The sequence below is a fragment of the Leopardus geoffroyi genome, chromosome B3, assembly GCF_018350155.1.
Source record: "Leopardus geoffroyi isolate Oge1 chromosome B3, O.geoffroyi_Oge1_pat1.0, whole genome shotgun sequence".
Classification (NCBI taxonomy): Eukaryota; Metazoa; Chordata; class Mammalia; order Carnivora; family Felidae; genus Leopardus; species Leopardus geoffroyi.
Genome location: NC_059337.1, coordinates 118,744,213 through 118,768,572, shown reverse-complemented (window position 1 = coordinate 118,768,572; position 24,360 = coordinate 118,744,213). Strand labels below are relative to the sequence as shown.

The window sequence follows — 24,360 nt, the reverse complement described above, 5'->3', positions numbered from 1 at the left end:
TCTTTTCTTTTCTTTTTCTTTTTTCTTTCTTTTCTTTTCTTTTCTTTTCTTTTCTTTTCTTTCTTTCTTTCTTTCTCTCTCTCTTTCTCTCTCTCTTTCTCTCTTTCTTTCTTTCTTTCTTTCTTTCTTTCTTTCTTTCTTTCTTTCTCTTTTGTTAGAGAGTGCAAGCAGGGGAGGGGGCCAGCAGGAGAGAGAGAATCTTAAGCAGGCTCCATGCTCAGAGCAGAGTCCAACATGGGGCTTGATCCCACAACCCTGGGATCATGACCTGAGCTGAAATCAAGAGTTGGATGCTTAACTAAGCCACCCAGGCATCCCAACAGTGGCCCTTTATTACTATTAAACAACTATAAACTATGAATTCTACTCTCAAGGTGCTTAAATTCTATAGGACATGATATACACCAATAGTTATAATATGTAAAATGTAGTACATGCTACAAGAAGTTTTTGAAAAAGCAGTGATTCAGAGGAAGGAGATACTGCTTCCAGACTTGGAGTAATTAGGACTGTTTAATGATGAATATTACGTGTGATAGACTTGGAGGTAGCCATTTTCAAAAGTTAATTTGGCATATAGCTATCTTATTCATAAACTTTTACATTTTATTGGGCTTAACAACCAAACTCCTGATTTCTCCCCTCATAATATCCTGTGAAACCATATGAAGAACTTGGCTTCCTTTCTGACCTCGTTTCCCATTCTCCCTTTACTAAGAAAGCTATATAGCTACATTATCTCCTTTCTATTCCTCAAACACACTGGGCATAGTTCTGCCTCAGGAATTGGGCACTTGGTGTTCCTTTGACCCAGAATGCTCTCTCTCACCTGTGTACTTGGGTTTTCCCTCTTACTACTCAATATCTTCAGATCTGTCTGCTCAAATATAACCTAGTGAGATTTTCCACTCCCAGAAACCCCACCCCTGTCACTGCTGCTGCTGGAGTGCAGAAGAGTGGGGTGCCCAGTGTAGAGAGAAAGTGTGGAGAGGAGTTGAGATGATGGAGAAATAGGGTGACCAGGATTTCCCTCACCCTCAAACACAGCTGTATTGAGGTCAGATCACTTGGAACACCCAGGAAATTAATCTGCAGAGTGGCAGAAGGATCTCCACAGGTAGAGGAGACAGCTGGGCAGGATCTCAACTAACAAATCAAAGCACACCTGATGGAAGGTCCAGACACTCTACCATGACAGGCAAGGAGGAGCTTTGCAGAGGACTGAACAGTGGGATAGAGCAGCCAAATGTGCAACAACAGAATGCAGGCAACACACTCCAAAAACACTTCCTGAAGTGCCAGGCCCTGGACAGTGTATGATCCCTTTTTAATATAGTAGTAATCACAGGTGCAGGACACATTACAAGCTATTAAAACATGTAAAGGACAGAAACCTAGCCAAAATCATGAAACAGAAGAATTCTCCTCAAAAGAAAATCCAGGAAGAAATGACAGAGAATTGCTCAAAACAGATATAAACAACATATCTGACTAAGAATTTAGAATAACATAAGACTAATAGCTGGGCTTGAAAACGTAGAAGACAGCAGAGAATCTTGCTGCAGAGATTAAAGACCTACGAAGTATGGTGAATTAAGAAATGCTACAGGGGCGCCTGGGTGGCCCAGTCAGTAAGCATCCAACTTCGGCTCAGGTCATATCTCACTGTTGGTGAGTTGTAGACCCATGTTGGGCTCTGTGCTGACAGCTCAGAGCCTGGAGCCTGCTTTGGATATTGTGTCTCCCTGTCTCTCTGCTCCTCCCCCACTCACACTCTGTCTCTCAAAAATAAATAAACATTAAAAAAAATTTTTTTTAATGCTACAAATAAGATGCAAAATAAACTAGATACAAGGACAGCGAGGATGGAGGATGCAGAGGAGAGAATAGGTGAAACAGAAGATAAAATTATGGAAAATGATGAAGCTGAAAAACAGAGGGAATGAAAATTACTGGATCATGAGGGGATAATTAGAGAGCTGGTGATTCCATGAAACGAAAATAATACCCATATATAGGAGTTCCAGAAGAAGAGGGAGAGAAAGGGGAACAAGGTTTATTTGAACAGATTATAGCTGAGAACTCCCCTAATCTGAGGAAGGAAACAGACATCCAAGTCCACGAGGCACAGAGAACTCCCTTCAAAATCAAAAACAGGTCAACACCATGACATATCATAGTGAAACTGGCAAAATACAAAGATAAAGAGAGCTGAAAGCAGCTAGGGACAAACGGGCCTTAACCAACAAGGGTAGACACATAAGGGTAGTAGCAAACTGTCCACTGAAACTTGGCAGGCCAGAAGGGAGTGGCAGGAAATATTCACTGCAGTTGGAAACATTTGAACATGGAGTGTAATTATGTAACAGAAATTTTAACATTGATACAATACTGCTCTGATTTGCTACACTGTGGTTATCTAAGTGCATATCTGTCTTCCTGGGAAAATACATAGAAACATTGAGTGCTGCTCATATGTGGATCCTGAGAAACCTGAGAAACCTAACAGAAGACCATGGGGGAGGGAAAAGGGGGAAAAAAATAGTTACAGAGAAGGAGGGAGGCAAACCATAAGAGACTCTTAAATACTGAGAACAGAGGGTTGATGGGGAGGTGGGGGAGAGGGGAAAGTGGGTGATAGGCCTAGAGGAAGGCACCTGTTGGGATGAGCACTGGGTGTTGTATGGAAACCAATTTGACAATAAATTACATTTAATAATAAAAGAAGAAACATTGAGTGCTAAAATGGCACAGTGTCTGCCACTCACATGGTTCAGGAAAAAAAAAAGTGTGAAAGAATGACAAAGCAAATGAGGGAAATGTAAATAATCAGTGGTATTTGCAAGCTATATAAAATAAAAAGCTACCTAAAAATTCCTAAATCACAATTTTTCATATTTGTGAGTTGTGATTGAACAACTTGATTTTATTGGTTATTAATAGAGTCACAAAAAGGACAAAAATTATTCTCATCACTTAGAGAAAGTAAAGTAGTGAAGGAAATGCTTATCAAGTTGAAAAATTACAAATTGTTAAGATACAGAGCAGAAGGACTTGAATTTTTGTTTGGAGTTCTGTAATGGCCAAGTTACCTCAAGCACCTTATTTTCCTATATTCATTTCCTTTGATATGTTTACAATAGGTTTTTAAAGGATTTCCTATTTAACTAATAAGTTTTCTTTAAAAAGGGTGCTTTGTGAAAACAGATTGCCATATTCCAGACAAAAACCTTTATAAATTTATTAAGAAAATATGAAGGCTATTTTTGGAATTATTTTTTGTTTAGTATTTTAAAGTTTTAATTTAAATTCCAGTTAACATACAGTGTAACATTAGTTTCAGATGTACAATTTAGTGGTACAATTCCATACAAAATGCAGTGGTCATCACAACAAGTGCACTCCTCCTCAATCCTCATCCTCCCCATCACCTATTTCACCTATCCCCCACCCCCCAACCTCCCTTCTGTTAACCATCAGTTGGTTTTCTATAGTTAAGAGTCTTTTTCTTGGTTTATGTCTCTGTCTCTCTTCTCCTTTGCTCATTTGTTTTGATTATTAAATTCCACATATGAGTGAAATCATATGGCGCTTGTCTTTCTCTGATTTCACTCAGCATAATACTCTCTAGCTCCATCCATGTTGTTGCAAATGGCAAGATTTCATTTTTTATGGCTAATATTCCACTGTATATATTTACCACATCTTCTTTGTTCATCAATTGATGGACACTTGGGCTGCTTCCATATCTTGGCTATTAAAAATAATGCTGCTATAAACATAGGGGCACATGTATCCCTTTAAATTAGTGTTCTTGTATTCTTTGGGTAAGTACCTACTAGCGCAATTGCTGGATCATAGGGTACTTCTACTTTAAAATTTTTGAGGAACCTGCCTACTGTTTTCCAGTGACTACAGCAGTTTGCATTCCCACCAGCAGTGCATGAGTGTTCCTTTTTCTCTATATCCTTGCCAACATCTGTTCTTGTGTTGTTGGTTTTAGTCATTGACAAAGATGATGTGATTTGTCATTGTAGTTTTGATTTGCATTTCCCTGATGATTATTGATGATGAGCATCTTTTCATGTGTCTGTTGATGTTTTTGCAATTATTTGTTACAAGGGAATATATTAGAGAATGGGCGTTCTGTATTAAATCTTTGAGCTAGGGGCGCCTGGGTGGCTCAGTCATTGAAGTGTCCAAGTTCAGTTCAGGTCATTGCTCACAGTTCCTGAGTTTGAGCCCCACCCACATCAGGCTCTCTGCTGTCAACACAGAGCTTGCTTCAGATGCTCTGTCCCAGTCTCTCTCTGCCCCTCCTCCACCCATTCTCTTTTTCTCTCTCAAAATAAATGCATAAACATTAAAAAAAAATAAATCTTTGAGCTACAATGAACAATCATTTTAATAATTATTTTTATGTAATAAGTTATTTTAATACTTAGTAGAATTCTTGCTATTAGACTGGTGACATTCATAAAAACTCACCTTGATAATATTATTGATGAGCTGTTTAACAAAATTATCCTATAGGGCTTTTGTAAAATATTATTCCTATCATTCCTTTAAAAACAGGTTTTTATATTGTATTACTAAAACTTCCCCCTTCAAAGAAACAACTAACTTTATCGCAAATAGATAATGTTACAGATGATTTATTGGTAAATGCAGATATTAATAGAAATGTGTTTATTTATTGTAAAATTATTTTATTGAGATTCTAAAGGCAGCAATAGTGACAATTAAACTTGTTTGACCCATAAAATACTAGTTATAAATGAAATAATCATTCCTTAGTAGTAATATACTAATACCCTGCTTCGATGACATGCCTCTTTCTTTGTCTTTTTCTTACAAAAATTTCTTCCTACCATAGCTAGGAATCACTCCTTGTCGATACAGCTATTCACATTTTGGGCCCCTTGAATACTATCAGTCTTTTTTTTTTTTTTTTTTTTTTTAATGTTTATATTTGAGAGAGAGAGAGAGAGAGAGAGAGACAGAGCATGAGTGGGAGAGGGACAGAGAGAGATGGAGACAAAATCTAAAGCAGGCTCAGACTCTGAGCTGTCAGCACAGGAGCACAGCCTGGTGCAGGGCTCCAGCTCACAAGCTGTGAGATCATGCCCTAAGCTGAAGTCGGACGCCCAACGGACTGAGCCACCCAGGTGCCCCTGAATACTACCAGTCTTAGAAAGGATATGTACGGAATGGAATTTGTGTGAGTTGTCAGCAAACAACAGTGTCTGTTCTGTTCGTCTCTTTCTTTGTGTCTATATAGTATTTTATATTTCACAGATTCAGTCTTTTACCTCTCAGGCATTTGACTTGTAATTAGGGGAATTATTTGTTATGAATTAGAGGAGATTTTGCTTCTACACCAGTGTGTGGATTTTATAGTTTCTATGGTAACTTGGAGTGGTCATTTTACATCATTAGAATAAAGTCCTGTTCTCTGGGGTAAATTGAGAATCTCCTCTTTGTATTTTGTGTACCTGTATTTTGTTTGGAGTTACCCTATCACTGTAACATAGCAGTAATTATGTTACAACAACAATTTTGTGAGATGTTTATTATTCTCATTTTACAGATGAGGAAACTGAGGCTTGGTGAAGTTACGAAACTTGTCCAAAGTCACACAGCTTACTGTAAAGGGCACAGCCAAGATTCAGAGCCAGGTCTGTCCAACTTCAAAACTCTTAATTGTAGCCATGAAACTTTGAAATAGCTGTTAAGTATCAACCTATGATAAGTTATATTGCTATTAATATTGCTTAACTGTTGTTTAACTGTTACTAATAATTTTTTTAATGGTGAGTTTTTCTGTCCATGATAATTTTATGTATCTTTTAAATGTTGTGAAAAGAAGTGTAACATAGTAATTGAGGGTCTGGGCTCTCGAGACAGATTCCTGGTTATGAATCCCTAAGCTTTTCTACTTGTGTGACATTAGGAAAGTGACTTAACTTTTTCTGTACCTCAGTTTTTCTATCTGTAAAATGGTGATAGTAATATTATCCACCTGATAAAGTTGTAAAGATTAAATTATATAATATGTACCAAAGCACTTATAACAGTACCTGACACACAGTAAGCCATCAATAATCATCTCCTAGGAGTTAGTAAAACAAATGATCATTATTTCTATATTAGGAAACTGAATAAGGAAAGTTTAAGCACCAATATAAGGTATCATAAAATTCACATGAACTAAAATTAAATTTGAATAAGTTAGACCTAGGGAAAATCATACATTTAATCAGTTTCACATCTGTGGTAGAACAAACTGGGCAACTGCTTATGAGCCTCACAAGTACAAGGATATTTTACGTATAAGGACCAAACATAGTTCCACTGTAAATACTCTTTGAGCCCTATATGATCATTGTATTATGAATGTGTTTTATCTGTTTTCTCCTTATAAATGCAATTTATATTCAGAATAAGTGTTTACATTTTTAGGTGGCTTTTAAGGAGATATTTTGGCAATATTTGTAGATAATTACAAATAACCAAAACCGTATGTGTTATGTAAAATGTTGGCAACATTTCATCATTTGCAGGAATAGTTACCAGAACTTAACATTGTATTGAATGTGCACAGTGATTGACCTTTGAACTGGTGGGGCCACAGCACATTCAGTTAGAACTCATCCACGTACTGATCATGTACTCTTTACTAATACTTGTTCATTGCAGCTGTAAGAATTCTTGGGGTGCCTGGGTGGCTCAGTTGGTTGAGCGACCGACTTTGGCTCAGGTCATATCTCACGGTTTGTGAGTTCGAGCCCTGCGTCGGGTTCTGTGCTGACAGCTCAGAGCCTGGAGCCTGCTTCTGATTCTGTGTCTCCCTCTCTCTCTGTCCCTCCCCCACTCATGTTCTGTCTCTGTCTCAGAAATAAATAAACAAACATTAAAAAACATTAAAAAAAAAAAAAAAGAATTCTGAAGTGCCACATCCACTCTTACTATAGCTTAAAGTAAAATATGTGATCAGTGACTAAGAAGTTTATACCAATTGCAAATATATGCATAAATGGGAGTATTTTGGGTCAAGTTCTGTAAATATTCCAAAGCTGTTATTTTAAAATGGGACTTGCCCAGGAGTGCTTGGGTGGCTCAGTCAGTTGAGTGTCTGACTTGATTTCAGCTCAGGTCATGATCCTGGGGTTGTGAGATTGAGCTCCATTGGACTCTGCACTGAGCGTGGAGTGTGCTTGGCATTCATTCTTTCTCTTTCCCACTCCCTCTCCCTCTCTTTCCCCCTTTTCTCCCCTTCTCTCTCTTCTTCCTCTCCCTCTCCCCATTTGCCCCCTCTCTGGCTTGCACTTTCTCTCAAATAAAAATTAAAAAAAATATATATATATATATATGTATATATATGTGTATATATTATATATATGTATATATATTATGTATGTATGTTGTATACATATTACATATGTATATATAAATTAAATAAATACATAAAATGGGACTTGCCTTGTATATGAGCCCAAGATCTCCCTGTAACTTTTTTTTTTTTTAATGTTTTTTTATTTATTTTGAGAGTGAAAGAGCGAGCACAAGCAGGGGAGGGCAGAGAGAAAGGGGGACAGAAGATCTGAAGCCGGCTGTGTGTTGCCAGCAGAGAGCCTGATGTGGGGCTTGAACTCACAAACCGCGAGATCATGACCTGAGCCAAAGTCTGACACTTAACCAACTGAGCCACCCAAGTGCCCCAGATCTCTGTAACTTTTTAAAAAAGATCTTTGTAACTTTTAATCTACACGTGCATTAATTCTGTTATATGATACCGAATCTTCCTATCCTTGAACATGGTATGTCTTTCTAGTTCTTTAAATATTTAAAAATATCTCAGTAAAGTTTTTTATTTTTCTCTAAATATTTTTCTGCTTCTGATTCTGTCTCCCTCTCTCTCTGCCCCTCCCCCACTCATGTTCTGTCTCTGTCTCAGAAATAAATAAATAAACATTAAAAAACATTAAAAAAAAAAAGAATTCTGAAGTGCCACATCCACTCTTACTATAGCTTAAAGTAAAATATGTGATCATATTTTGAATTATTAGATGCCTTATTTCTTGTTACTATTATAAATAGTATACTTTTCCTCTTTTGTTTTTCCTTTCCATTTCTATTTGCTGATGTAAGCTTTTTTGGTAAACAGATCTATGTTCAGTCACCTTACTAAATTACTTTATTAAAATAATGTGAATGCAAATTGTGTCTTCCTTTGCAATGCTTACATCTTTTCTCCTTTTTTTGTCTTACTATACTAGTTAGGACTTACAGTATAATATTCGATACAAGTGTTAATAGTGGGCATTCTTATGTTGCACTTAAAAAAAATTTTTTTTTTAATGTTTGTTTATTTTTGATAGAGTGTGAGCAGGGGAGATGTAGAGAGAGGGAGACACAGAATGCAAAGCAGGCTCCAGATTCTAAACTGTCAGCACAGAGCCCAACACAGGGCTCGAACTCACAGACTATGAGATCATGACCTGCGCCGAAGTTGAATACCTAACTGACTGAGCCACCCAGGCGCCCCATGTTGCACTTAATCTTTAAAAGCAAGTGCTTCATGGAATGCCTCGGTGGCTCAGTTGGTTAAGCATCCGATTTCGACTCAGGTTATGATCTCACGGTTTGTGAGTTCGAACCCTGTGTCGGGCTCTGTGTTGATAGCTCGGAGCCTGGAGCCTGGAGCTTCGGATTCTGTGTCTCCCTCTCTCTCTGTCCCTCCCCTTCTTGCATACTGTCTCTTTCTCTCTCTCTCTCTCAAAAATAAATAAACGTTAAAAAAAAAAAAACAGTGAGTGCTTCTTATGTTTTATGATTAAGAATAGTGCTTGCTGTAGATTTTTTTTTTTTTAAGTTTCTCTGTTTAAGTAAACGGTACACCCAACATGGAGTTCTAACTCGTGACCCAGAGTTCAAGAGCACATGTTCTTCCAACTCAGCCCAGATGCCCCACTGTTTGTTGTAGGTTTTTCATAGATATGCTATAGGTTAAAGACATTTCTGTTGCTAGTTGGCTAAGATGTTTTTTGTGTGTGAAGAATGAGTATTAAGTTTTATCAGACACTTTTTCTGTACTTGTGAGATCATATTGTCCTTCCTTATTCTGTTCAGGATGGTGAATGACATTTATATATTTTCTAATGTTGAATTACCCTTGCATTGCTGGAATGAACCAAACTTAATCATGATAGTCTTTTTTTTTTTTTTATACATACAAGTGGATTTAGTTTATTAGTATTTCATTTAGGATTTTTATATCTATATTCATGGGTAATGTTGGCCCATTATTTCATTTCTTACATTATCTTTGTTTGATTTTGGTGTTCAGATCATACCAGCCTTGGGGTGCCTACCTGGCCCAGTCGGTAGAGCATGTGATTCTTGATCTCAGGGTTGTGAGTTCAGGCCCCATATGGGGCATAAATCTCAGTTTAAAAAAGTAAATTAATAAAAACAAATGTCAAAAAGATTATAACAGCCTCAAAGAATGAGTTGAGAACTATTCCTCCCCCCTCCACTCTGGTCCCCCCATCGCCACTAACGGTTTATATAAGACTAGAATGATCTGGGGTCCCTGGGTATCTTGGTCGGTTGAATGTCAGACTCCTGACTTTGGCTCAGGTCGTGAACTCATGGTTGTGGGATCAAGACCCATGTTGGGCTCAGAACAAAGTGCAGTTGGGATTCTCTCTCTCCCGCTGTCTCTGCCCTTTCCCTCCTTGTGCTCTCTCTCTCTCAAATAAATAAATTAAAAACAAAACAAAACAAAAGACTAGAATGATCTGTTTCCTGTTTCTTGAACATTTGGCCAAACTTCTGTTCAACTGTCTGGGCTTAGTATTTTGGGGGGAGTGAGTGGGCTTAGAATTTTTTTGCTAGGTATGTATTCAGTTTTCTAATGGTTTTATTTAAATTTTCTGTTTGTAGTTACGTCAGTTTTTAGAAAAACTTTTTCTTTGGGGCGCCTGGGTAGCTTAGTCAGTTGAGCATCTGTCCTCAGCTCAGGTCACGATCTCACGGTCTGTGGGTTTGAGCCCTGCATGGGGCTCTGTTTTGTCTGTTTTGTTTTGTTTTGTTTTTTAAGTATTTGGCATGGGGCACCTGGGTGGCTCAGTTGATTAAGCATCTTACTCTTGATTTCAACTCAGGTCATGATCTCACAGTTGATGTGTTCAAGTCCTGTGTTGGGCTTTGTACTCACAGTGCTGAGCCTGCTTAGGATTCTCTCTCCCTCTCTGCCCCTCCTTGCTCATGTGCATGTGCGTGTTCTCTCTTTCTCTCAAAATAAATAAATAAACTTAAGAGTATTTGGCATAAAGTTATTCAAAGCATTCTTTTATTATCTTTTAAATTTCTGCTTAGTATTTCTTTTTTATTCCTAATATTTTTTGTGACTTCTTTTTTTCTTCATCTATCTTGCTAAAGCGTTTATATATTTTCTTAGCTGTGTCAAAAACTAGTGCTTGACTTTGATTTTCTCTATTGTATGTTTTCTGTTTATTAATTTTTGGCCATTTTCCTTTACATACCTTTTAAGTGAAAAGCAGAATCTAATATAAGGACATTAGAGTATCTCATATTTTCCAAGGACAGGATTTCATGAAGAAATTTTGTTTTAATGTTTATTTACTTTTGAGAGAGAGAGAGAGACAGAGCATGAGCAGGGGAGGGGCAGAGAGAGAGGGAGACACAGAATCTGAAACAGGCTTCAGACCCTGAGGTGTCAGCACAGAACCCAATGCAGGGCTCAAACTCAAAAGCTGTGAGATCTTGATCTGAGCTGAAGTCGGATGCTCAACTGACTGAGCCCACCCAGGTGCCCCCCAGGTACAGGATTTCAGTCGGCCTTAAGAACAGCTGGACCCAGGGGCTTACAGTGCTACTAGGACTTTACTTCTTTCCTTTGAGTCTGTTTCTTTTGTCTCATTGTCAACTGGGTTTTCTATTCTTGTCTACATGGCAGAAAATGGTGACAGTGAGCCTCTGAGTTTGATGTCATTCCCAACTTTGTGTGCTCTTGATTCCTCCAGTGATTTCAGATTTTTCCATCTGGATCACTTCTTTGTTTTTGAAGATTTTTTTTTTTCTTTAGAATTCTCTGTAATGAGATTTTTTGTAGTAAACTCTGTTTTTGTTTGTTTTTGTCTGAAAGTATCTGTATTTTTTTTTTTTTTTGATAGATATTTCACTAGGTATAAAATTACATGCTGGCAGTATTATTTTAGTCATTGGAAGAAATAATTCCACTCCCTTCTGGTTTCCATTGTTTATATTGATAAATCAGCTGCCTAATAGTTGTTAATATAAGTGAATGTGTCTTTTTTTTTTTTTTTTTTTTTTTTTAAATCTCTGGCTGCTTTTATACTGTTTATGTTTTTGGTTTCCTGAACTTTCATATGCTGTGCCTACGTATAGATTTCTTTTTATTTTTCCTGTGTGAGACTTTTACTGTGATGTGAATTGCTTATTTTCCCTGGAAAAATATTTGTGGTTCTTCTTTGAGACCCAAGAACGAAATGCGTTGCTTCAAGAGTATATACCTTTAGTTTTTTCCCCCAGATACCTCAAGGTGCTGCAACATGGTGACTAAATTTATCCGTTGAGGTTTTGTGCCACCCTAATGGGGTGACTGTGGATTGCAAATATGTGTATGAGCCTTCTTGTCCACAACCTCTTAGAAATCCTTGTTCTCTTTGCATCAAGAAGACAAATTTCCTTGTCCTTTGGTGATGAGATGTGGGAAGAGATGGACTGGATTTACTTTCTGTTCACTCTTTTCCTGAACATAAAACTTTTGGGGTGTGTGTGGGGGGGGGCAGGTCTCAGCTTTATGCAGAAAGGGTCTCCTGTTACATTTCCATGTTGGGTAGGTCTTATTCTTTGATTTCTGTTTTCTCCCAAGAGATCATCAAAAGTGAAGCTCAACTTGGGGAGTTATGCAGATGTATACAGGATAAAAACTCTTTCATTATGCCACTGCTCTCTTTGAGTTTCTGCTTTCTTATAGATTGTGGTCTGGTTATTCCTTTATGATCTTGTCAACTCTTCATGCTTCAGTGCTTTTAATATTTTTTGAAATAAAATTTTACCCATCACTTTTAGCTGTTTTCAATGAGATAATTGGGTGAAAATCTAGCCTGATATATTACTGGAAGTGGAATTTTATTCTAATTTCTTTGTGTTTTCTTTTTGTGATTCCTTCAGATAGATGCTTAACTTGCCAATTACTAGGCTTTTTTTCTCATATAAGCATTTAAAATTATACATGTAGGTCTTTCATCCATTTTGAATTTATTTTTGTGTATGGTGTAAGAAATTGGTCCAGTTTCATTTTTCTGCATGTCGCTAAATTAACTCAGGAAACAACAGATGTTGGTGAGGATGCGGAAGAAGGGGAACCCTTTTGCACTGTTGGTGGGAATGCAAACTGGTGCAGCCACTCTGGAAAACGATATGGAGGTTCCTCAAAAAATTAAAAATAGAACTACCCTATGACCCAGCAATTTTATCCAAAGGATACAAAAATGCTGATTTGAAGGGGCACATGCACCCCAATGTTTATAGCAGTGCTGTCATCGATAGCCAAATTATGCAAAGAATCCAAATGTCCATCGACTGATGAATGGATAAAGAAGTGGTGTGTGTATCTATATCTATATAGATATACTGTGGAATACTACTTAGCAATGGAAAAGGATGAAATCTTGCCATTTGTGGGGCGCCTGGGTGGGTGGGTCAGTCACTTAAACATCTGATTTTGATTTTGGCTCAGGTCATGATTTCACAGTTTGTGAGTTCTAGTCCCATCTTGGGCTCCACGCTGACAGTGCAGAACCTGCTTTGGATTCTCTCTCTCTCCTTATCTCTCTCTGCCCCTCCCCTGAGTGTCTCTATCAATAAATAAACTTAAAAAAAAAACTTGACATTTGCAACAATGTGGATGGAACTAAAGTATGTTATGCTAAGTGAAATAAGTCAGTCAGAAAAAGATACCATATGATTTCAGTCATGTGGAATTTGAGAAACACAACAGATGAACATAGGGGAAGGGAAGGAAAAATAAGATAAAAACAGAGAAGGAGGCAAACCATAAGAGACTCTTAAATATAGAGAACAAACAGGGTTGCTGGAGGGGAGGTGGGTAGGAGGATGGGTTAAATGGTCGATGGGCATCAAGGAGGGCACTTTTTGGGATGAGCACTGGGTATCATACGTAAGAGATGAATCACTGGGTTCTACTCCTAAAGCCAGACTACACTGTATGTTAACTAACTTGAATTAATATAGGGGTGCCTAGGTGGCTCAGTCGGTTAAGTGTCTGACTTCGTGTCAGGTCATGATCTCATGGTTAACAAGTTTGAGCCCCGCATAGGGCTTTCTGATGTCAGTGCTGAGCCTGCTTTGGATCCTCTGTCTCCCTCTCTCTCCCCCTCCCCTGCTTATGCTGTCCCTCTCAAAAATAAACATTTAAAAAAATTATACATTTATAAGTGACTTAATAAGGTTTGAAATGGAATATTTTCATTATTTTTAACTATATCCATTTAAGATTTTTCATTTGCTATTATAATTTTTAGGTATATTTGCTCCTTTAAGCCATGACCTATGATCCTCAAGTCAATTAGGAGTTTTGAAATACATGAATTTTAAAAGATTTATCTTTTTTGTTATATTTAACTCACCTCTAAAAAAAATTCATGATTTTCAGTTTGGTTCACAAAGCAAGACTCAACTATGTGCTATATGTAAGAGATATAGAAAGTGATTTAGAAAAGCTAAAAATAAAGGGAAAGGCAAAGATATGCAAAGCAAATGAAAACAATATGAAAGTATGGGTTGCTCTGTGACCACTCTTTTTAGGGATTTTTCTCCCCTTCCTGATAACAAACTTTAGTGAATAACCAGTATTCCATATCATTGAGACTTTTTGAAGTTCTCGGAAGATTGATTTTATATTAATAATTGAATGGTCATTTTTCTTTCTTCTTCTCCTGCCCCTGCCCCTTTCCTTCCCCTCTTCTCCCTTCCCTACTTCCTCTTTTCCTTACACTTTAACATCTCTGAAACTGTGATCTATCTCATATTGGTATGCATCTTACTACTCATGATATTTCACAATTAATGAACAGTTATTAATAATTAATTTTGGCAGGAATTTTTCTTAGTGCAACATATCTTGCAATCTCTGGCATGTTAGTTTTGGTGAAATATACATTATACGTATCATGACTCTTCATTCCAACCCATCCCCTGCTTGAAATGCATCCCCTTTTTTGTCCTTCCTATCCTATGCTTACTTATATCATTCAAGACCTTAAGGGTAGAAATAATCTTTAGTACTTCATGCTGGTTCCTCTTCTGCCAGCACCTAGCATAATATGTTGTTGGACACAGGGTTTTAAACAAGTAAGGGAAATGTGTACATATAATGAATCATAGCATGGGCTGTGATATATTTATATTAGTGATCAATTCTTTAGCTTGTTAGTAAGAGAAGATAAACATGTACATTTTGGATAGAAAGAACAGAGCCCAATGATTCCTATATAAAGCAACTTTGAGAATTCATTGGATCGATGCTTAGTCATCTGATGATGGTCAAGGGTTTAACCAATGAAACAAACAAAAAAAAAATTATGAACTATAAACACTGAAGGAAATAAAAAGAATGGTATAATACAGAATAATAGAGAACGGTATTTAGAGGAAAAAAGAAGCCCTCGTCAACAAGATATATTTTTTTTAAATACTTGCACATCCACAGATATTTTTTTTTAATGGTTATTTTTGAGAGAGAAAAAGAGCATGTGCAGGGGTAGGTCAGAGAGAGTGGGAGACACAGAATCCGAAGCAGGCTCCAGGCTCTGAGCTGTCAGCACAGAGCCTGACACGGGGCTTGAACTCGCAAACTACAAGATCGTGACCTGAGCTGAAGTCTGACACTTAACCAACTGAGCCACGCAGGTTCCCCAATAAGATATCTAGGTTGAGACTTGACATATGAATGAAAGACAGAAGTTCTTGAAGGGTCTGAAAGAAAAGAATTTCAGACAGGGAAATAGCCAACCCAAAGTGGGAGAGAGCTTTTAGTTAACTGAAAGGCTCATAGCTGGGGAGAGTGTCACCTCAAGGTAAGAGAAGCAGGCAGGAGCTATACCTTATATGTTAATATTTACTCAACCTTTGTGATGTTCTGGGCATTGTTCCAAGTGTTTCTTGGGCATTGTCAGTTATTCTGCCATACTGACTTCCCAAATGCTGAGAGTTTGGATTTAATTTGAAGGTGCATTAGAAGGCCATGGAACTATTATGCAGTGCATGATTCATTGTACGTTTTTAAAGATTACACTGGCTACCTTGTACACAGTTGATCAGAGGGGGACAGTAGAGGAAATAAAGATAAATACTGGTTGATGGCTTATACTAGTAAGGTAAGAGGGAAAGTTGTTTTGGACCATGGTTCTGATGGTGGAGATAAAGAGCAATGGACAAACTTAAGATAATATTTTATAAGTCTTTTGTTAATGGTTTGGATAAGGGGAGAGGATTGTGAGGGAAAAGGAGTCCGATCACAGAGCGGAGAGGGTTAAAGAATTGAAGAGATGATGTATGTAGATGATATGTGAAGTTATTTGTGAGGAAAGGAGTGCAGAGCTGTTTTTAACCTTCTTATTTCTATAATTTTTCCAGTGACATTTCTGTCTCTCTTTTAAATTCTTGGAACCAAATATATTTTTATTCTAGTCTGCCTCTCCAGATTCAGCACCTTTTTCTCATCCCACACTTAACAGATGCTTAGAGGAGGCAAGTCAGTGTAAAAGTAGGCTAGCATTCTCAGCAGTTCTGCCCTTTTTCATCAGGATGTTCCTTGCTAAATCAGTCCTTGCTATATCAGAGAAAACCATTTTGTTTTATAAGTATGGTTTAATTTTTGAAGGAACACCATTTTAATGAAGTCAGTTGTATATATTTGTATTGTGAGGTTAGGAGTGATGGTCATATTTTTATGTTCAGTCTTAACATGCCTTAAAACGTAAAGGTGAGTATAGCTGAATTGCAAATTCAGTTCACCGATTGTTTTCTCAACTGAAAGGCAAGAGATCAACTAAAAGATAAAATTGATTGTGTAACTAACCGAAAGAAAAAGTCTTCAGAAGAGATAGCTTTGTTTCTTTAATATTGCAGGTTTTTAAAATATTACACGGTCAGCTTTTGAAACCACTGTTGACTGCAGTTTTAAGTAGACAGGTTCTTTACTCATTTTATGAAGCTCTAGTTTTCTCTTACAGTCTTTTAAGAGTGAATAAAGAAGCCAAAGCCACATATCTAAACAAAAGAAATAATTTTGTAAACAAGATGAGTGGGAAGATTAAAAGGAAGGTAGAAACTGAAAATTAAACGCTGATGATAGATCAGGATCACAAAATACTGTTTAAATCCACTTAAATTTTCGATAGTTACAGAATCCTTTGAGATTCTGATGAAAGTTGAAGAATCTGGTCCCAGAAAGTGCACAGACAATTGCACATTCAAGTTTGTGTGTAATATTAGGGCATTGCCAAATCTGAAGAGCCTGATGCATGATGCCCTGGTCAAGAACATGTGGTCTAAAAGGCAGTCAGGGTGAGGGAGTATATGGCTGAAGACTTTTGGCATTCAAACTGTGACAGTGTTCCCTTCTCAAATACCAATCTTTAGGACAACCAAGATTAATTTGTTTTTAAGCCTCTGGTCTGACAGCTGATAGCAAAACAACTTTTAGTTTTAGCTATTGAAAAATTAGAATAATCTGTTCTTAAAATCTTTTCTTTGAAAATGCTGTAGATGGCAGAACTTTCTGAAATAAGGCAATATTGTGTTCAGGATATCCTAACATACGTAACTCATAAATTTGAACTGGAATAGAAACAAATTTTAAATTAACCAACAACTGTGTATATACAAGAACTAAATGAATGTTTCTTTTGAGAAGTAAATTTTAAAAAAAGCAAAACCAGCCCTTTATTCTTTCTACCTTTCTATGAATCTGTTTGTAAATTAATTTTTATCATAAAAGTGACTGAGCTTTTAAAATGAATTTTATTGGGGCACCTGGGTGGTTCATTCGGGTGAGCATCAGACTTCAGCTCAGGTCATGATCTCGAGGTCTGTGAGTGCAAGCCCTGCGTCGGGCTCTGTGCTGACAGCTCAGAGCCTGGAGCCTGCTTTGGATTCTGTGTCTTCCTCTCTCTCTGTCCCTCCCGGCTCACTCTCTCTCTCTCTCTCAAAAATAAATAAATATTAATAAAATAAAACGAATTTTATTAATTCTGTAAGTTTAATATTGAGTATTTTAATTTTACTGTGGATGATGAAGCTGTACTTTGTTGCAATTCACCTGGCTCCGTGCCTAAGTGGAACACTGAGCCAGTGATACAACTTAATAAGTTATAAATTGTTTCCTGTTAGGCAAATTATGCCAGTTAGGCCAATATTTAATGTAATCCAGAATTCTTAGAATTCATTGATTCAGTAGGAGATTGACTAGATGACCGACTGCTGAATCCTTTGGCCATGTGGAAAGTCTAGGATTCCTTATATTTTTTAAACTTACTTAACTTGATGAAATAAAAAGATTTTTTTTTCACTCTAAATGTCTTATGACTTGAAAGCATATTACACACCATAAGAAATAGTAGAAATCAAAGAAAACTCAGAGATGAAATACTTTTTGCTTGTGGTACAATATTCTTTGTTAATGTAATGATTATTTAATATGTCATTTTTAGCTTAAATTTTAGTGAGTGAATAAAAAAAATGTTTTTGGCAGATGGACAGTCAGTGCATTTTTTTTCTCATAACTTTCCCTGTAGAATTCTGGAATAGAAGTGTGAGGAAGAATATAGTAGGATTGTATATTTTCACATCCAACCATATTTGTTTAGAGAATAATAAAGTTAAAGGCAATAAAATTAAATTTAGGTTCTCTTTGCTGTTCTACTCAGCAAGTTTCTTCTCTACAGTGTTTTTGTGCCTCCCATAGTGTGAGCATACCGTGTGATTCTAGTGCTAGATAGATGCTTTTCTCATGGCATAGTTCCTAAGCATAAGGCAGCTACTTTAACTGTATTCAGTTGAAAATAGCAAACTGTTCCATACTAGAAAAATCCTGTTTGTGTTGGATTTATTGCAAGATAGTGTAATACTATACTTTGTGGGTGATTTGAGGTATTCCCAAGATAATTATCAATTTATGTGATTTTTGCTTTTAGTGCTATCTTTGGAATAGCCTTGTGGGATTAGAGTCTCCTGAAAAAAGAAGTTTAGCTAATTTAAGGAAATTTGTGAGTTTTCTATTTTTTTTCAGGTTTTCAAAATGATACCTATGGTTTAATAGTTTATTTTATATATTGTTACATTTGGTACTAGTTAATACATTTATAAAAATTAGAGTAATCTTACCATTTTGGCTTTGTTTCTTTTTCTTACAAGGAAGCAATCTTAAGTGTCAGGGTCAAGTTTCCTGAGTGTGTCTTTTATATCTCCTATGTATATCAAATTTGGGCTATAGTTTTGGGGTTTTTTCTCCTCATAGTTAACTTTCTGAAGCATACTCCTGTCTTTTCCACTCGTCCTTATAATTTATATACAAGAGAGGCCTAAAGTTAGAGGTGTGGTTGTGACTATAGAACAAATAAAAGCAAACAAATATAATGTAGGGGGGAAAAACTCTAGAAAGTTCCCATTTCTCTAAGAGTTCTTCTGGTTCATTCCAGATTTGGCTGGACAGACTAAATTTCAATGACTTTATTTTTTTAAATAAAAGTGAGAAAGTCTTTTAGCTTTTATAACTGTGTGATTTATTTTTCTTACTCTTTGTTAGATGTCTCTTAATCATGTGTGCGTATGTATTTATATTTCTACATTCCCCATCTTAATCCCCAGTTTCAGGAAAGGATTTTCCACCTTAATCTTCACCTAAAATTATAAAATAGTAGATCTATCCAAGAGAATATATATAACATATGTGGGGTATAGAGCATAATGAACTGAAAACTTGTGTATCTACAACTCAGTTTAAGAATTAGAACAGGGGTGGGGTGCCTGGGTGGCTCAGTCGGTTGAACATCTGACTTTGGCTCAGGTCACCATCTCATAGTTGGTGGGTTCTAGCCCCATGTCAGGCTCTCTGCTATCACCGTGGAGCCTGATTTCGATCTTCTGTCTCCCTCTGTCTCTGCCCCTCACCTGCTCACTCGCTCTCAAAAATAAATAAACATTAAAAAAACTTAAAAAAAAAAAAGAATTAGAACAGGGGCGCCTGGGGTGGCTCAATCAGTTGAGCATCCAACTTTGGCTTGGGTCATGATCTCATGGTTCATGAGTTCAAGCCCTGCGTCAGGCTCTATGCTGACAGCTCAGAGCCTGAAGCCTGCTTCGGATTCTATGTCTCCCTCTCTCTTTGCTCCTCCCCTGCTCGCTCTCTCTCTCTCTCTCTCTCAAAAATAAACATTAAAAAAATTTTTTTCTTAAAGAATTAGAACATTACTGGGGTGCCTGGGAGGCTCAGTCAGTTAAGTGTCCAACTTCAGCCCATGTCATGATCTCATAGCTTGTGAGTTCAGGCCCCACATCAGGCTCTGTTCACACAGCTCAGAGCCTGGAGCCTACTTTGGATTCTGTGTCTCTGTCTCTGCCCTCCCTCACTCATGCTCTGTCTCTCTCTTAAAAATAAAATAAAAAAATAAAAAAAAAAAGAAAGAAGGAGAATTAGAACATTATTTAACATTCACATTATAGGGATCCGAGAAAGAGAAGAGAAAGAAAGGGGGACAGGAAATTTATTTCAAGAAATAATAGTTGAAGACTTCTCAAATCTGGGAAAGGAAACAGAAATCCAGATCCAGGACACAAAGAGAGCCACAAAATCATACCAAGACACATAGTAATTAACATGGCAAGGAGTACTGATAAGGAGAGAATTTTTAAAGCAGCAAGAGAAAAGAACACAACTCTCCATATACAAGGGAAATCCCATAAGGCTCTCAGCTGATTTTTCAGCAGAAACTCTACAGACCAGAAAGGAGTGGCATGATATTTTCAAAGTGCTGAAAGAAAAAAACCTGCAGCCAAGATTATTCTTACCAGCAAGGTTATTTAGAACAGAAGGAGAGATAAAGAGTTTTCCAAACAAAAATTAAAGGAATCCATGACCACTAAACCAGCCCTACAAGAAATGTTAAATGGGAGTCTTTGAATGGAAAGGAAAGACCATAAGCAGGAGTGAGAAAAGTTAGGAAGTACAAAAGCAGTAAAATTAAGTATGTCTATAAAAATCAGTCAAGGGATTCACAAAATAAAAGGATATAAGAAAGTATGACACCATATACCTAAAAAATGGTGGGGGTGGGTAGTAAAGAATGGGTTTAAACTTAAGTGACCATCAACTTAATATAGACTGCTCTATGCCTAAGAAGTTATATATGAACCAATGGTAACCACCAGTAAAAAATCTGTAATAGAAATACAAAAAATAAAGAGAAAGGAATCCAAGTATATGGCTAAAGAAAGCAAAAATCATGAGAGAAGAGAGCAAGAGAAGAAAGGAACAGGGAAGAACTACAAAAACAGCCATAAAGCAAATAGCAAAATGGCAGTAAGTACATACCTATCAACAATTACTTTGAATGTAAATGGACTAAACGGTCCAATCAAAAGACACAGGGTGGTGGAATGCATAAAAAAGTAAGAGCTGCCTACAAGAGACTGTTTTCAGACCTAAAGACACATATAAATTGAAAGGGTAGGGATAGAAAAGCATTTATCATGTAAATGGAAGTGAAAAGAAATCTAGGGTAGCAATACTTATATAGGACAAAATATACTTTAAAACAAAGACTGTAACAAGAGACAAAGAAGGACACTACATAATCTAAAGGGGAATAATTCAACAAGAAAATATAACAATTGTAAAAATTTATGACCCAACCTGGTAGCGCTGAAATACATAAAGCAGCTAATAACAAACATAAAGGAACTAATTGATAGTAATACAATAATAGTGGGGGACCTCAACACCATATTCACATCAATGGATAGATCATCAACAAGGTAACAGTGGCTTCGAATGACACATTGGACCAGATGGAGCTAAGAGATATACATTCAGAACATTCCATCCTAAAAGAACAGAATACATATTCCTTTGAAGTATGGAACATTCTCCAGAATATATCACATATTAGGCCACAAAACAAGTCTCAACAGATTCAAAAAGTTGAAGTCATACCATGCACCTTTTCTGACCACAGCACTATGAAACCGGAAATCAACCACACACACACACACACACACACACCTGGAAAGAACACAGATACATGGAGCTTAAATAACATGTTACTGAACACTGCATGGGTCAACCAAGAAGTCAAAGAGGAAGTGAAAAAAAAATACAATGAGACAAATGAAAACAAAAGCACATTGATCCAAAAATCTTTGAGATGCGAAAGCTGTTTTAAGAGGAAAGTTATTGGAGTATAGACAAACCCCAAAAGCAAGAAAAATCTGAAATAACCTAAACATACACCTAAAATTAGAGCTATAAAAAGAACAAATGAAACTCAAAACCAGTAGAAGGAAGGAAATAAAGATTAGAGCAGAAATGAATGAAATAGAAACTAAAAAACAGTAAAACAGATCAATGAAACCAGGAGCTGGTTCTTCAAAAAGATCAACAAAATTAATAAACCATCAGCCAGACTCATCAGAAAAAAACAAACAAAAAAAGAGAGGACTCAAAGAAAATCAGAAATGAAAGAGGAGAATTAACAGCACAGAAATGCAAAGGATTATAAAGAATATTATGAAAAATTACATTCCAACAAATTGAACAACCTAGAAGAAATAGATAAATTCCTAGAAACATATAACCTCCCAATACGGAATCAGGGAGAAATAGAAAATTTGAACAGACCAATTACCAGCAATGAAATTGAATCAGTAATAAAAAATACTCTCAAGAAACAAAAAGTCCAGCACCAGACAACTTCACAAGTGAGTTATACAACACAATTAAAGTTAATACCTATTCTTCTAAAACTATTCCAAAACACAGAAGAGGAAGGAAAGCTTCCAATTCATTCTGTGAATCCAGCGTTAGTTACTCTGATACCAAAACCAGATAAAGACTCTGCAGAAAAAGAGAACTACAGACCAATATCTCTAATGCACATAGATGCAGTAATCCTCAACAAAATATTAGCAAACCGAATCCAACAATACATTAAAAAAATCTTTCACCACAATCACACAATCGAGTGGGATTTGTTCCCGGGATGCAAGGGTGGTTTAGTATCCACAACTCAATCAACGTGATGCATCACATCAATAAGAGAAAGGAGAAAAACCGTGATCATTTCAGTAGATGCAGAGAAATCATTTGACGAAGTACAACATCCATTCATGATAAAGACCCTCAACAAAGCAGGTTTAGAAGGAACATACCTCAGCATAAAAAAGGCCATGTAAGGAAAAACCCAGAGCTAGCATCATACTCAATAGTGAAAAACTGAGAGCCTTTCCCCTAAGATCAGGAACAAGACCAGGATATCCACTCTCACCACTTTTATTCAACATAGCCCTGGAAGTCCTAGCCAGAGCAATGAGACAAGAAGAAGAAATAAAAGGTAAGGAAGATTGGTAAGGAAGAAGTAAAAAATTTCACTATTTGCAGATGACCTGATCCTACATATAGAAAGCCCCAACGATTCCACCAAAAAGCTACTAGAACCGATAAATTAATTCAGTAAGATCATGGGATACAAAATCAGTATACAGAAATCCTTTGCATTTCTAGACACTAATGATGCAGTAGCAGAAAGAGAGATTGAGAAAACAATCCCATTTACAACTGCACCAAAAATAATAAAATACCTAGGAATAAACTTAACCAAAGAGGTGAAAGACCTGTACTCTGAAAAACTGATGAAAGAAATTGAAGACGACACAAAGAAATGGAAAGACATTCCATGCTCATGGACTGGAAGAACAAATATTGTCAAAATGGCCATACTGCCCAAAGCAACCTACAGATTTAATGCAATCCCTATCAAAGTAACCAACAGCATTTTTCACAGAACTAGAACAAATAATCCTAAAACTTGTATGGAACCACAAAAGACCCCAAACTGTCAAAGCAGTCTTGAAAAGGAAGAGCAAAACTGGAGGTATCACAAACGGAGATTTCAAGACCTACTACAAAGCTGTAGTAGTCAAAACAATATGGTACTGGCGCAAAAAACAGACACATAGATCGATGGAACAGAGCAGAGAGCCCAGAAGTAAACCCACAATTATTTGGTCAATTAATCTCTGACAAAGGAGGCAAGAATGTACAATGGCAAAAAGACAGTCTCTTCAACCTATGGCATTGGGAAAACTCGGCAGCTACATGGAAAAGAATGAAACTGGACCACTTTCTCACACCATGCACAAAAATAAACTCAGAAATGGAATAAGGACCTGAAGTGAGACCTGAAACCATAAAAATCCTGGAAGAGAACACAGGCAGTCATTTATTTCTTTGACATTGGATATAGCAAGCAACCTTTTTTTGGAGATGTCTCCTGAGGCAAGGAAAACAAAGGAAAAATAAACTATTGAGACTACAGCAACATAGAAAGTTCTACACAGTGAAGGAAACAATCATCAAAAAGACAACCTACTGAATTGGAGAAGATATTTGCAAATGACATAGCTGACAAAGGGTTAGTATCCAAGCCATATAAAGAATTTACCCAACTCAACACCAACAAAAAAATAATCCAATTTTTAAAAATGGGCAGAAGAGATGAACAGACATTTCTCTAAAGAAGATATACCGATGGCCAACACACACATGAAAAGATGTTCAACATCACTAGCCATCAGGGAAATGCAAGTCAAAATCACAATGAGATATCACCTCACACCTGTCAGAATGGCTAAAACCAACAACACAAGAAACAAGTGTTGGTGAGGATGTGGAGAAAAAGGAACCCCTGTGCTCTGCTGCTGCTGGAATGCTGTGGTGCAGCCACCGTGGAAAACAGCATGGAGGTTCCTCAGAAAGTTAAAAATAGAACTACCTTATGATCCAGTAGTTCCATTACTAGGTATTTACCCAGAGAATATAAAAACACTAATCCCAAGGGACACATGCACCCCAGTGTTTACTGCAGCATTATTTACAATAGCCAAATTATGGGAGCAGCCCACATTATGGAAGTGTCCATTGGTAGATGCATGCGTAAAGAAGATGTAGTGTTTTACACAGTGGAATATTACTCAGCCAGAACAACAAGTGAAATCTTGCCATTTGCA

General features: G+C 36.9%; 1 protein-coding gene across 13 annotated transcripts in view; it reads left to right on the top strand.

Moving 5' to 3' along the window:
* NUMB (NUMB endocytic adaptor protein) overlaps window positions 1-24,360 on the top strand; it is a 197,935-nt gene that overhangs the window by 72,288 nt on the left and 101,287 nt on the right. For 4 of the 13 annotated variants that reach the window (XM_045451473.1, XM_045451477.1, XM_045451474.1 and 1 more), the window contains one exon: window positions 5,591-5,678. The exons of the other annotated variants lie outside the window; for them this stretch is intronic. The gene's annotated coding sequence lies outside the window, so the exon portion shown is untranslated. The remainder of the gene's footprint in view (window positions 1-5,590; window positions 5,679-24,360) is intronic. 13 annotated transcript variants of the gene reach the window in all.